A 15,234-nucleotide genomic window follows, 5' to 3' on the forward strand; every position below is an offset into this window, starting at 1 on the left:
AACCTTTTCTTTTTTTTTTTTTTTTCCCCCCAAAAATCTGTTGTCTGCATCCATTATGCACGTGTTCTGCTTTCTCTACTTGCAGTGAAATGGCATCTCCTACCACAGGTTTTACTTTCTGGGTATCTTAAATGGAGTGCTCAGGGCTCTGTGACTATGCATTAGCTATATTAACTTTATAATTTGCTTTTGGTTATTTTCCTTTTCAGCTTTCTTCTATAGTTGCCAGTAAGGTCTCAGGTTTATGGGGAGAAATGGTTGACAATGTTGTGCAAACTCTTAAAACTTTTCCATATGTAGAGATACATGTATATATCTACATTTCCATGTGTAAATATATATATCTACATATATATAGATATATACTTATTGTGTGCTTACTAGTGTGAATTATAAAGCAGTAAGAAGGAAGATGTGAGTGGAGCAAATTGTCAGGTTCTCTTTATTGTGAATCAACCAAAATTACATGTTTTTTCTGGTTTGGAAGGGCTGATGGCTCCTCCTCAGATGCAATAGGATAGGAGTAACTTTAGCTTGTTAATACTGTTACTTATATCAGACAAGTGGTAATTCAAGGTTGGTGCTGTAGGAGCAGCACTGTCACTCCTGAGGGGCAGTGCACAGGGAAAAGTGTGTTTTGGGAGACGTAATTTGGCTGGGCTTTTCTTTGAGAGCAATTTCTTAACATTAGATTTGACTTCTTTTAATTTATGAATTCCTGCAGCTGTAAGCAGAGAGATATATATACATGCGCACACATTTCACGTGGAGGTCTAGCTTGTGAATGACACTGTTTTTTCTATTTTGTTCAGCGCTAGATTTACTTTCACCTCCATCTGCCTGCTCAGTTGGAGTTAAATGTATAGTTGTTATTGAGTGTTCTCTAAGTTATACTACCTTTTGTGAGAACATGGAAACCCCATGTACCAAAGAATACAGGAGTGAAATACACGTTTTAGCCTGGCTTTTAAATGTCCATGAGTTCTAATGCTTGCTCTGAAGCATTGATGTTTAAAATGCAAAATTTTCCCTCTATGTGCATTTCTAGGAGTTTTAAGTTCCAACCTGAGATGAATGATCAAAACACCAATGTTCTGCAAATGATGTTAAACTCATCTCTCTAGCAGCCAAACCCAGCCTGCTTGGCTTTATGTAATCAGGTGTCCACCTGATCAGGAGCACATGTGGCTAAGCTGCTTATCAGCTCTTCATTTGGAGGTATTACAGGGATGTTTTCTATACAGCCAGTGGGGAAAAGGATGTACTCCTTATTCATGAAAGATCAACCTGTAGATGAACTAAATTGAGTTGTAACTCCTTGTTGTCCTGTTTGCCTGCTGTGATAATGCTCTTGGACAAATGAATGTATTGCAGACCTTCATTTTGGTTTATATCTTCAGTAACTTCCTAATCACTCTTAACTACTGTGCATAGTCAAATGCTGCTGCTCTGTGTGCCATTTGGTGATTTACTTCACTTTCCATTTTGCTGGTGATAATGGGAAGCCAAATCACATGTTGGCACTCTGTTTCCTTAGAGAAAGTCACTGCTGGGTGAAGCATGGTCCAGAAAGCCTTTTTTTCTCTGATGCAAGCAGAGCTGGTTCATGTATGTACGTATGTTTTCATTTGTTATAGAGATCTCTCCTGGCAAGATGGCCCTGTAGTCTGTGAGGACTGGAGCAACTGGGCTGTGCTGGTGTTGGTGTATTTACTGCAATGATAGTGGCTTCACTTGAGCTGGTTTTCTCCTGGTGATTTGTTTCTCAAGATGACTGTATTGGGTTGTGCGCTAACATCTGTTAGAAGTGGTTTGAGGGAATTTTTAGTTCTCAACCTGCAGCTCAGTTTAGTGTAATCTTCTTTGCCAGTGCTTTCTTGGGAGATTCTTCCTCTGTACGTTCAAAAGTCTCACCAGATATTTCTAGTGCCAGGATTTCCTGCACAGATGAGCTATGGGGTAGAATGCTGTGGCTAGACAAGGCCTTCAGCTGATGAAGCAGGGTCTGAAGCTGTTATTCCATACAGCGTGTGAGCTTCAGAGAAGCTTATGGAGAAGACAAGTCAATAATTGTTTGGCTTGGATGGCTTCACTGTGCTTTGAGACTAATGGAAAGTCATTATCAAATGATGACTTTGAGCTCAAGTTTTTCAAGGTACCAAGTATGAAGGACATTAAAATTGCCAGCATAACTTAGATGCAGCCTGAAAAAACCCAACAATACCCACAAAAGGTGGGAGCTGTGCCTTGGTTTCCATTGGTGCTGGAGAAGCTTTGGGGTGAGGCACTGAGTCATTGGTGTCTTACAGCTGTTGGCAGTGTCACTGACCTGTGATACCGTGCTGAGGTGCAGCAGATGATAAACATGCCTCAGCATTCAGATCCCAGGCTCTGGCTCCGTGACAGGGATGCATTTAGGTAATTTCATACAGTAAGCTTCTCTCTAACAAAATTACAACAGTGCAAAGTCTATTTTGATCCAGGTCAAGGACAGAGACAGGCACACCGAGCTGGCTGGGGCTGTGCTTCACTTGACTCTAACAGCAGTTGATACTCAGTGAAATTTCCATTTAAGAGTAGCTAATTATCATCTCCTTATGGATGACTTCATGTTTAAATAAAAGAATTGTTTAACCTTGAAAATTCCTGTTCTCATTTAGGTCTTTTTTTCCTCCAACAAATATTTTCTGGTTATATTTTCAAATGTCTGAGATGTTCTGAGGTATGGGTCAGAGGGCTGGTTTCTTTCAATTCTTGCATTAGTGGAAATGTTATTATTCATTAATGCTCTGCTATAGTAGGGCTTGCATTTTCTTGTGAAGATATTGTGCTTGGGTTCTTTAACTTGTCACCACAAAGCTCTAAATAGAGCCAGCGAGGTGAACTCAAAAATCTTCAGCTGGTGATGATGTTGCCGAGATGAAACAGGGGTTTGGCAAACAACTTGGTGTTTTCTAGTAGGTGCCTTATGCTGACTTTAGTACTGAGATGCTTAAATCAAAAGCCAAATATTTGCATTTTTAATCTTTGAGCTTTTCTTTAAAGGCTCTTATGTTATTTTTAGCTCCAGCTCACTGCCAAAAGCTTTGTTCCTTTTCTTTTGGATTTTGTGTTGATGAATCCCACTAGTTATGATGTCATTGCATAGTGTGAAGTGACAGGAACAAAAAGAAAAATCTTACCCATACCATCTGTTACCATAAATATTATGCACTCCTGTTAGATTCCCAGTGGATTTGGATTGCATGTTCACAACAGAAGCTGTCTCTGCTTAGATGTATGGTACCCTCTAGCATAAAGCTTTTAATCACCAAATTCTCTATATGGTTTTGGATTTGACATTGCCGGGTCTAAGTTTACTTGTTTTTTTTAATCAGTATTTAATCTTCTGTCATTCGTATCAGGCCTAGTAACTTGCCAAAAATGGTCCTAGAGGAATCTGCGTGAATTAGGATAATTCACTGATACCAAACATTGGTTGACTTCTTACACTGGTTGTCTTACAGTAATTGTGGCCTGAAATAGAGAGGGGCAGATTGGCTTTAATCTCATGTGTGGTTGGTGTTCCCAAAGAGTGTATTGGCATTTGAACGTAGTCTTTCCCTGCATAATTTATCAAAGCCCTCACTGAATAAATTGAATTTGATAGGTATTTTGTTTTATGCTGCAAGGTCACAAACACGTTTCGGAACCCTAAAGAAGAATGAAATGCTATCAAGATCCAAGCAGAGCACTGAGCCTGCCTTAGCCTTGGTCAAAGATGAATTCTGAAATGCAGGATACAGCAGTGCTTGTGCATGGACTGCAGTGTGCTGCTTGCCAGGAAAAAAGGAGACTGAGAAATTGTTGAGGGTGCATGTTATCGTGGAAACCGGTTATTACTCTTGAATGGAGCAGGATGCTCGCAGCTCCCATTTGGACTTGGGATAAGATTTAAGTGCCTCTAAGTAGTTTGAGTTGCAGGGTTTCAATAACCACTTAATTTCCAGAGGCTTTAAGTAGATCCTCAGTGCTGGAAATGACAGGTGGTGGAGAAGGTTTTCCCTTGGTAACCAGCCAAAAAAATTGAGATTTTGCTTTTGCAGTGTATTGCTGTATTAGAGCTCAGCCTTTGTGCAGGGATGGACGTGATGCTGTGGCTTTCCAGGGCAAGAGCCAGATCTCGGGAGAGGCTGAGGGGATTCTTGAGGGGGTCACAGAACGAAGTTGCGGTGCTCCTGTGGATGTGTGAAGTTTGGGCTTGGGACAGAACATTGTGTCACTGCAAGAGACGCTGGAGAAAGAAGGGAGAAAAAGCACGGTCCTGCCCTTGTCACTCCTGATAAAGGCTGTCTTGTTCAAATTGCGTCAATACTTGCCCTGCAACAAAGCCAATCAGTGTGTGGATGTCCTGTTTAGGGCACAGCCACTTTCTCGGAAGCAATTTCCCAATAGCTGAGGCAGAGATGAATGAGCTGCCAGAGCAAAGGCTGGATGTGATGGAAGGGTTTGCACTGTTGTATCCCTGCCTTGTCCCCAGCTGGCTTTGTGGCCTGGATCACTGCTTGTCACCTGTTCCACCCCTCTCCTTTTGCCTATGTGCTTATGCACTTTTGGCCCTTTTTTCATAGTTTGCACATTTGAGTTTGTGAATAAGGACTTGCACTAATCACAAGAGCTGAAATCGATTACCTTTGTTTGAATCCATAGTTCTGTGTTTTATGCTTAGTGTTTTTGATTCATCCCTAGTTTTAATCCTTGTATCTTGCTGCACGGTGTATCTTTGTTTCTCAGGTTAAGAGACAAAGAAATAAGCATAAACCAGCTGATCTCTCCCTGCATAACAGGTCTTTCCCTTTGAATCCTGGCTGCCAGGCAAAGGGACTAGAAGAGCTGGATTCTTTACATAGTAGGGCTTTTAAATGGCAGGAAATCTTCTTTCGAATTTGTTTAAATGTAAAATCCACTGTACAGACAAAAGGCATTTAGAAGTTGAGGCTGAAATTCCTGGGTTTGGATGGATTTGTTGCACTCCATTCTACTGAGCAAGCTTTTGCAGCTTGCTTCACGTGGGAATTAGTGTGATGAGAATACTTTTCAAAGTGTAGCTATATGGGCGGCCTTCCACAGAGTATCTACAGCATGCTAGTTCCCTTTTTCACTTCAGGGCCCTGAGTAGAATGCAGCATTGTAGTCCTTTTGTAATAGATGCTGATGGATTTCAGGAGCGGTGTTGTTCTGGAATGGCCACTGTCATACTTTTACTGATGTGTGTGCTAACTGCTAAATATTATGGAGACACCTAGGAAAATTTTGTGCTGCAAGCTTCATGTGTGCTGTAGCAGAGAGATGAGGAGCGCTGCTTTCCGAGACCCTAAATGGCCTTTTGCTCCAGGCAAAAGCAAAGATGACTTTTTACTTCATCTGCTTTGATGTCTTTAGTTTCAATTTGGCTTTTCGAGCTTTATGTCACTGTCTTCAGAGATTTTTTGCAAAAATCTGAATCATTATTCCTCATTATTTAGGTGGCTGATAACTTTACTCATAATTTTTGTTATTTTATTTATTAGGCTGTGATTCTTACATTTATTTTGATCTTATAACTGGGGGCATAACAAACATTTAGCCACAGCTGGCAGCAGCATTAGCAAAGATGTTTTAATGTGCTAAACTTTTCAGCAGCTCTTCCCCTCATGTTAACTTGGAGATACATTGCCACTAAGAGTCCTTTGTCTTTTTTTAAAGAGGATGCTGCTGACCTGCTGTAAACTGTTTCTCAGGCCATAAAAGAGGGCTGATTTTTACTGTTTATAATGGCAAGCTTTAGATACACCATATCAAGCAAAGCAGAGATTTCTTTTTGTGGTATTTGCCTTGGAATCACTGCTGTGCTTTGGAGTGACTCTTCAGATAGATCTCTGAGCAGCATCCATCTCACAGTCTCTCTCTACAGCATGTCCAGGATGATGCTCTTCACTGATGAAGAGGATTAAAATAGTCGTTAAGCTGCTGAGTATACCAAATGTCCTGTAAGTCAAGATACAGACAGACCGAACGTGCTGGAGTGATACAATCTGTTGGAATGCATCAGGATAGGAATATCTTTAACTTCAGCCAGATTTGAAACGCTCATATCACAGAAAGATGAAACCAGAGCTTAGTTTGCATATGGAAATGCTTGGCCTAGTGCTATCTGTACATACACTTTCTTGCTTTCATTTTTCTCTGCTGTGTTTGAGTGAATAGTTGGTTCACCTTGACTCCTGAGTGTCACTCAAAAGGGTGTGCTTGGCACTATTTGTTGGGATGCTTCCTGTAGTGAATTAACTTTGGGAACAACGCAAAGCAGAGGACTGTTCTTATTTATTCCAGCCTCTCTGGGTTAACATTCACATCCTTTAATTGACAGGCGTAACTATGAAAATTTGGACGCCTCTCATGCAATTGTGTGACTGAATAGTTGCTCCATTTACCTTTGTCCAGGCTGTAGAGTTACCACGCAGTCTTGACAGCCACAAATCCATTTTGTGCTGGTTACCAAACCTGTTTGCCTCCTTCAACAGGTACTACAGTGAGATAGAAAAGTTCTCAATGCAGTAGTCTCAGAACGTTCCCAGCCTCATAGCACAAATCCATGCAGTACTGGTCTGACTGCTGTCCAGGCAGGCTGGGAATTGTTCAGGGAGAGGCAGCCTCCAGGATAATTAAAGCATGGTCTGATAAGGAATTCATTTAGGCTCTCAGTGATTTTTTTGTTTGTTTGTTTTGTTTTTGTTTTTTGTTTTTGTTTTTTTGTAAGGTGTCCAAAGTAAGAATATTAGAATGAGGTATACTTCTGGCTGTCTCATGCTGTTGCATCATCAGGCTATGATTTTAGCATAGCTTTCTGGTGTGCTGCTCTCTTATGATTTGAGACATCTGAATAGATTCTGTGGGGCTAATCTACATCAGCGATTTGCCAGATTCTGGCAAAGTTAATATTTGCAGCTGAGATGTGTGCATAACTGGGTTTCTGAATTAAAAAAACACCTTAGTGGGCCATGTCTGAAGTCAACCAGTGAAACATAAAATCATCACTCCTCAGAGTTAGAACTTTATGCAACATTTTTGTCCTTTGACTTTGAGACAGCACTATTGAAATGACTCAGCCCATGGGTAGGAAAATGGTGAGTGGCCAATTGCATCAATAGGCAGATCAATCTACCCTCCAACCACCGTCCCAGCGATCAGATTGGTGTGTTAAGTCAGCATTTCCATTGCTGTCCTTGCCTGCTTGTGGGGTCAAGGAAAGCAAAACTTATTTGCAAGGCTGACCATTTATTTATTGTTCATTCAGGCGTGTCTTCCAAGAGCAGGTGAAGGAAAAGCATCTCTAAGTACAAGTCAATGGTCACTTCTTTCCCGGCCTGATAGCCTTTTCCAAGCAGGAAAATAAAAAATTGTTTGGAATGCTTGTGTTCAAAATAACATATCTTCTCAGCTTTCTTTACAGTTCTTCCAGCTGGTCTTTTTACCAAAAAAATAATTAAAAATAAAAAAAAAGCTGCTATGATGGATAGCTCAGTGTTTAAAAAACAAATCAAAAAACACTAGTACATTCAGAGACCTTGAAGAGCAACATCAGTTGAAGTGTGGAAGTTCTCGGTGGTTAGCACCTCTTTAAGGCATAACAAGATTGTCTAAAACTGTTCTGCCTGCTCTTTTTCAGAGAGCCATTTCCCTTGCTGCTGCAGAGCAGGCAGTTTTTGCTTCCACCTTTGGAGTAAAGCTTTTGTCACCTGATGGGCTTTGTGCTTAGAAGCCCTCAATGAAGTGTCAAATTACTTAAAGCTCATCGAGAACCCGACCATCAGGTGGGTGCAGCTGCAGCATGTAAATTCTTCAACTAATCTTAGGATCAATTGTATTTCAGCTAAGCAGACAGAAAAGAACAGTGTTGTCTCCCCTACCTTAAAATTTTTCAGAAAATGCATAAAGAAGCATCAAGGTAAAAATTATTAGTGTACACAGGATTCATTCTTCCCACTGAAACCTGGGAGAGACTATTAACAAGTTAAAGTCTCATTTTATCAAAGATAAAAAATCACCTCTCCCATTTTGTTTTATTTCCGTGCAGTGCTCCACAATCTGATACAGCTCAGTAGAGTCAGGAGCTGTAAAATTCAGCATAAGGAATTCAGGTGTTCAACATGCAAAGCTAGGTAAATATTCTGCAGTGATAGCCCTGAAATTCTGGAGGTTCTAGGCTTGCTTCTGTGGAGCTAGTTTTACCTTCTGGATCAGCAACATCAGTAATAGGCATATCAGCCCAGCCATCTTGAGTCTGTTCTATAAATTACCACTTAATTTTCTAATAGCATTAGGCAGCTGCTCTAAGTAGAGCTCTGCTGTTTCCTGTGAAGGAACTGGTTAATATGTCCATTAGAGCTTGTGTGCAAGCTTAGCTGTGGGGTAGTCCTGTGACTGTTAAACCCCAGCTGATGAATTAATGCTTCAGAAATAAAATGCTGCTAAATTACTAAGGATTGCTTTTAAAGAGTGGAAAAAATTGAAATACATTAAGCCATTGCTGAGCTCCTTTACTTTCTGTGACCCTGCTGCTGACAAATTTTGGGGTACTTCAATAGGCTTTTTCTCATTTGACTTCTCATGTGTCAGACTGCTCAATCCAGGTGTTTGAGTTCCAGGGAATGGCTGGAAGTCCACTTTTCATCCTCTGCTTTGGAAGAAGGTAAATTGGGAGATTTGAGCCTGAATTCTGCTGATAGTCACAGGATCTTTTGAGGACTTCTTGGCTGTGTGTGATAAGCTTAAAAATGACCAAATAAATTTTTTGCCCTCGGACTCTTAAAAGTAAGAAGTGTTGCTTAGAGCCTTCCTCCTGCCCTCCAGCCTCTTCCATACTCAACTAGGGTGGTGCTTGGCATTCTTCATTCTGCCCTTGCTTCAGTTGTTGTTCCCTCACCTTCAGTTTGCTGGCAGTAGTGGAAGGCAGCTGACAGCCTTTCACCACTCTTATTGCTGGGATCAGAAATAGCTGCAGTGAGGAAAATGGAGGAGTGTTTTGGTGACAATTTGAGATGGTTTTGCTAAGTTAATTCTCTTCCTTTTTTTTTTTTTTTTTTTTTGCTGTGAGTGGTAGGAACTTTTCATAATGAGCAGCTAACTGTAAACTAAACTTTCTTGGCACAGTGTTCACGTTGAAGTTTTCTTCAAGGAAAAATATCTTGTTTACTGCAGCTGAACAAACTATAGCATCAGTATAGGAATCTCTTTAAAGCACTGATTTCTGCACACCTCGACATTAAAGGTTCTTAAAAGATTTTGTTTTGTACATGAGCAGTCATGTTAGCTGCTGCCTGAAAGATGCTCCATACCAATTCTGAATAAGTAACAGGAGGTGGTGTATGGGAAGATGGTTTTGGTTTAAAATCCCAATTTCCATTATTTTAAAATAGATTTACTAAGAGCCAGAGTTGTCCTGAGTACCTGTTCTCAGTAACACACACTACCTGCCGACTATTTTCATAGACTTGAAACTTACAGAAGTAACCTGTACTTTTGCATGGACTTAAAAAGTTTAAAATAACCTCAGTTTTTATGCTGGAAAGAATAAGGCTGTTCCATAATTTTTTTTTTTTTTTGGTAACTTATTAATTTTGGTCTGGATCAGCATAAGCTTGGCAGAGCTCAGGGAGCAGCACCAAGGACAAATGCAGCCCTGTATTTTAGCTATGGTTTCCAGTTTTCAAAAGGTGGTCATTAGCATGGTTTGGAGAGCAAAGACTTGAAAACCTCATGGTTTCCTCTGCAGATCTGAATTGTTTGGAGGACAAAATTACCAATTAATTGGGTTGAGTTTGCGGGTTTTTTGACAGAAGACTGTGAATTTAGGGGTGGAAAGCAATAGGCATGACCCACAGAACTCCAGCATGAGTCAGTGCAGGACCTGTTGAATCATTCCTGTGTGCTGTCAGGAAGTTGCTGTGTAGCCTAATTGCAGGGCTTGAAAATCCCGACTGAGTATTTTATTATGTTCAAAAACAAATGCCGTCTGTGCACATAAATAATCAATCTGTGATGCTGAAAACCGTCTATAAGGGGATGGATACTTGAACCAAACTCAGACTGCATTGCACACCACATTCCTGCTTGTTATTCTTCTTTTATCTTGCTTTTTTTTCCCCCGGGAATTTTTCCTTGCCACTTCAAATTCTCTGAAATGCGCCTTTTGGTTGCCTTTTGGATCATTGTGTTTTAGATAAAAACGCAGTCTGTGCGTTTTTATCTGGAGTCAGCCTAGTGGTCAGACAAGTGGATGGAGTGAGGAACCACAGGTTCCTGTAGTGGCTCTTTTGTGCAACTCCCAGTGAGCTTCACAAGATCTGTAAAACAAGTGGTCGTGCTGTTTTGAGGAAGGAATTTTGGTTTGTTCCCTCCTGGAATGCTAAATCACTTTGAATAACTAGTAAGGGGTTTATTTTTCTGTCTGCCTAATGTTGACAAATTCTTCTGTCTCCTTTCTGCCAGTTTTGGCTACTAGAGAAGTTAGTGGAGAACTTGTGTGTGTGTGACTTGGGATGAGTTTTTATCCAGTTAGTTAGTTAGTTTTGCCTTGAACAAATTGCTTTGAAGTGATGAAAGGTTTTCTGAATGTACTTTCCCATATATTATGGAATCTGTATCCTGGTAACTACCATGGGTATATTCCCTAACTCTTGCGTAGCTGAAGTGTCTTAAGATGGCACAAATTCTCATATCAAACCATGGAGAAGTTACTTACAAATAGCATTTCTCAGTACTCCCCATGTGCTGCTCTCAGTGATGCCTTTGTGGTATCAGCAGTGGTGGGTCATATTAACAGTCGGCTCAGAAAAGAAAGACCTGAGAGTTAAACTTTTCAGACACCATTAAGCCATGCTGCAGTCCTTAGGCTTTGGTTTGGATCTCCCTTCTGGTAGTCCAGGAAGGCTAAATTGCTCCATGGCCATTTTTTTGGTAGAATATTAGTGCATGTGAAAACGTTAACTTGCACTCTAGTTTTCACTTGCTGCCTGGCTAACAGGACATCCTTGGTTCTCTGTGCCTCAGATGCCCAAATAATTAACGTGGGAAAGCAGTAATTAGTAGGGCCATGCAAGACACAGTGATGACACAGATTGGAGCGAGGAGATGAGCATTAAATGGAGCTGAGCCTGTTGCTGGGTGCTTAGGCGAGTCACTTGACTTTGTGCCTCAGTTTAGCCCAGTGATAAATAGGCCTGGCTCCCTGTGCTGGGATAGGACTTAGGGGGGGTGCTGTACAAAGGGAACTTTAAATAGTGCCGTAGCAGTGTTCTGCTGCAAGGGGAAGGAAGTGGCTGTGACTGTGTCTGTCTGACACAGCTTGGAAACTGTCCCTGATGTTCTTGTGACACGTGGAAAGCAACCTGGCTGATGAAACCTATTTGGAACTACCTATGTGCTGTGTGAGGATTATCCTTGTTTATGCTTTCTTCTTCTCTTGCCCTTATTTTTAAGAAGGCTTTGTGTTAAACTGTTCCAGTTCCAGCCGTTACACCCAAGCTGTACTTTTGAAAGCTTGAGGCCCTGAAATTAATCTTTTTCAAAGGACACGGTTCTGGGTACTGTAACATTTGTTCAGGGAATATTCCAGTGGAGTTGTTATGAACTTTGTCTCTCCAGGGATAGAAAAGAGGATGCCAAAGGCAACCGTGTTACACAATCAGTTTCAGGAAGCTGAGGCAGTGCTGAGTTGTGGCTTTCCTGGATTTGATCACCACTCTTGCAGCCTAGCTGTGCACCAGCACTGCCTGCAGTGTGGCACTCCCTATTGAAATGCAGGAGTTCACAGTGCAAATACCTCAAATGCAGATTATGTGCCCACTGACTCATGTACGCCCTTATGGAGCATGATAAACTAGAGGGGGAGGGTGAAATAATCTGGTACCTCCTAAGTACAAATTCCAAGGGCAAAAGGCTGCCGATGAGTCGAAGGTACTTGGAAATCTCCCCTTTTCCTTGTAGAAAGGCAGTGGAATGTGCAAAGCAGTAAGGAATGCTTCAGGCTGCAGCAGGTTTCTGTAATCCTGCCGTTGCTGTCAGCACATATGGAAGTACATGAATTATTGTCACTGAACTTCCGAGTGTTCGAGGCTTCATGTCGGCCATAAACACAGGCATCTAAATATAAACTGCGCCCCAGCTCCCACTGCAGCTCCTGCCTTGGCTCCCAGTTCTCTGCTGGTGCAGACTCCTCTACCACAAAAGTCAATAAAGGACGAGCAGATGAGAACTCCACCCCTTCCAGCAAGTTAAAGCAAGCCAAAGACTGCTTTAGTGAGATTTCGCCATTTAAATTCAAAAGCAAACACAGGCTGGTATTATCAGCTCACACCAGATCTGCCTGCAGACAGTAATTCTTCCTGTCTTGGACCCATGCCCATGTGCATTATTGTAATTATCAGCAATTTAAAAAAAATAAAGCAATAAAGCTAGGATGAGCTGCTAGTCTGTAGATTTACTGCCTGCTGTGTCAGGCATTCATTAGCCTTCCTGGGTTCAAGCCACCTATCTGCTGAATAAAAGCAGGAAGAGGAGCTAAGGAAAACAAAGCATGAAAAACCATTTGAAGCATGAATTGAGAGCTCTGCTTGCATTTACAAGTTAGAAACCTAAGACCAGGGGAATTTTAAGTATTGTGTCCAGAAGCTCTTGTGTGTAAAGTCCTTCTGCCAACTTCCCTCCCTTTTTAGTTGAAGTGTTGGTTTTCTGAATACTGACTTACCACTAATTCCCAGGTGAGATTCATGGCAATGAATGTGAGATTTAAGGGCCCTGTGGCACGTTGTGATCCAGGAGGGCTGAGCTTTACAATGCCAGTCCAGCGGTTCTTCCAATAGGTTCAGTTTGTGACTGCAGTTCTTCTTAATTTTCATTTTGCCAAGGGCTGGCCTCTTCTCCTTGTGGAAGGAAAAAGGCCCGTGGATATTAGCTAGAGGCAACAGTAATATGGGGGGTACAGCTGAAGCAGTTCAGTCCCTGCACAAACATTCACACCGATTTTTTTTGAGCCCAGAAAGGGAAAACATTAGAATCCTCACACCCTCAAAAGCAGCAGCCATAGAGGGTTGTGCTCATAGGAAGGCTGGTAAGGTAATGAGGCTTATTTTTGTGTCAGAGGAGCTGTTAGAATTCCTCAGTGGTCTTGAAAGTGTTCAACTTTATATTCTCAATATCTGTGGGTATTGCACTGTCATAGAGAGATTTGCAGTTTCCCAGAGTAGGAAATGTAATTAAAAAAAAAAAAAATCCAGAAAAAATTCTTCCTTTCCTTTAATTTAAGGTGGACAGCTTGATTTATCTGAATAAGAACAGTGCTGAACAGCCTGTTCTGAAGTCCCACGTGGTTCTTGTGGACCCTCATTTCATAACCAGTATTGCTTTCAAGAGCCTTTGCTTAATTAAAAACAAACAGTGCAAGTAATCTTTCCAAGTGCTGCCTTTTTTTTTTTTGTCAGTGTAGCAGCAACTTTTTGTGGAATACATGTAGCTCTCAGGAGCAGGAAGTCTGATCTGTCCTGTAGAAAATCCTGCAAAGGGCCTTGCCTTGTTACTTAAGCCAGGGTATGCCCTCTGGCCACCAAGCCAATTCAGTTCTCCATTGGAGCTTTCTTCAGCAGCTGATAAATTCTGGAGGTTGTAGTTTCAGTCTTAAAACAGCTTAATCTTCCACGGTTTTATACAGAGAGGTACTCGTGTTGCTGCAGAGGAAGCCTAATGGAAAGTGTGGGTGGTGTGGGTTCTCTTCACAGGCTCTCCATCCTTCTAAAGCTCTCATCTACTCTGGTTTTGCTGGAATAAAGGCTCGTTCTGGCTAATCTGATCAGATGGATGAAGCTATGGTCATGTTTGACCTCACTGAAAATGCAGAATTCAGTTAAATATGACATTTTGCAGATACCTTTGTGCTATTAAGGAAAGCTCTCAGGAACTAATTTCTGTGAATTATAATTATCAACTTCTCTTCACCTTTCAATCCTCAAGTCCCCAGCAACATGCCAGAAGGTTTTCCGGAATAGCATTCCATAGGGAGCTGTATGGACAGTATGTGAAATAAGTTTTGTTGCGATGAGGTTTAACAGATCCTGGCAAATAAAAGGCAAAGGGCATGGATGTAGTTTTCATGTTTAGGTCTTTATAAACCAGAATTGCAATGTACTGCTTGTGTTTCAAGGGTAGATGTAAAATATTCTTTATTTTACTAAAGCCTTGTGTCCCTCCTTTGCGATGGGGTATACTTGCAGGAAGAACAGATATGACCCTTTTTAGCACCTGGAACCCAGGCCTCCAGATAGGTAATGCTCACACATCAAACCCTGTGTCACAAGCTGAAGAGGCCAGTAGTAAATAAAAGCCAGGATACTTGGGCAGACACTTCCATCAGAGAAAAGGAAGATTTAGAGGCTTGAATTCCAGTGTTTTGGGACCATAAATCATAAATTTTTCCTCCACTGGATGGCAGAGTGAGGAATTGAACTGACATTAACTGGCCAGAGATTTATGTGTTTATGGAATCAAAAACTTGTTTGGTCTTGGAAAGCAAACTGGATTATAGAATTATACCAAAAGGCAGAGCCCAGTTTCTCCTGAAACATCTTGCTAATGCAAGTTCCAGTGAGGAAAGTAAGGGTTTATGGAGCAGTCTTTTCTCAAATAACGTTTGTCTTGCTCTCATGTTATGGGTATGTATTAATAGTATAATAGCTACTAAAATAATGTTCAGCAAGGACATACACAACTGCATGAACTCTCTTCCATCATGTGTGTGTTGCCCCTCCTGATCTGTCAGGCTGCTTATTTAAGGGATTGAGTAGTTGCTCCTCAGCACTAAAAGAAGCAGCTGCTTCCATTTATGGCTGGGAAATTCCCACAGAAAAATGTGCTGTTGGTTTGTTCATCCCTTTGCAATGTGGAATGGGTGAATTCTCTGAAGTACTAAAGAGCTTAACTAGGGGCATGGCTTTATCCCAAGCTTCATGCTGGTTTACATGGTCTGCAGCCTTCCTTTTGCAGTGATGCTTGAGTGTAGCCTGAGGGATCTGCTTCCAGTTTTCATACACTGAAGGCAGTTGTGGGAAACATCGGAAAGTTATTCGGTCCCAAAAGGTTCTAGTTGATGACCTTTTTCTCTGTTCAAGTGTCAGTGTTAAAGGTGTGGCCTCCATGAAGTTTGGAGGTCCTGTATTCTCTCAT

The sequence above is a fragment of the Sturnus vulgaris genome, chromosome 23 (genome assembly GCF_052056855.1).
Source record: "Sturnus vulgaris isolate bStuVul1 chromosome 23, bStuVul1.hap1, whole genome shotgun sequence".
Lineage (NCBI taxonomy): Eukaryota > Metazoa > Chordata > Aves > Passeriformes > Sturnidae > Sturnus > Sturnus vulgaris.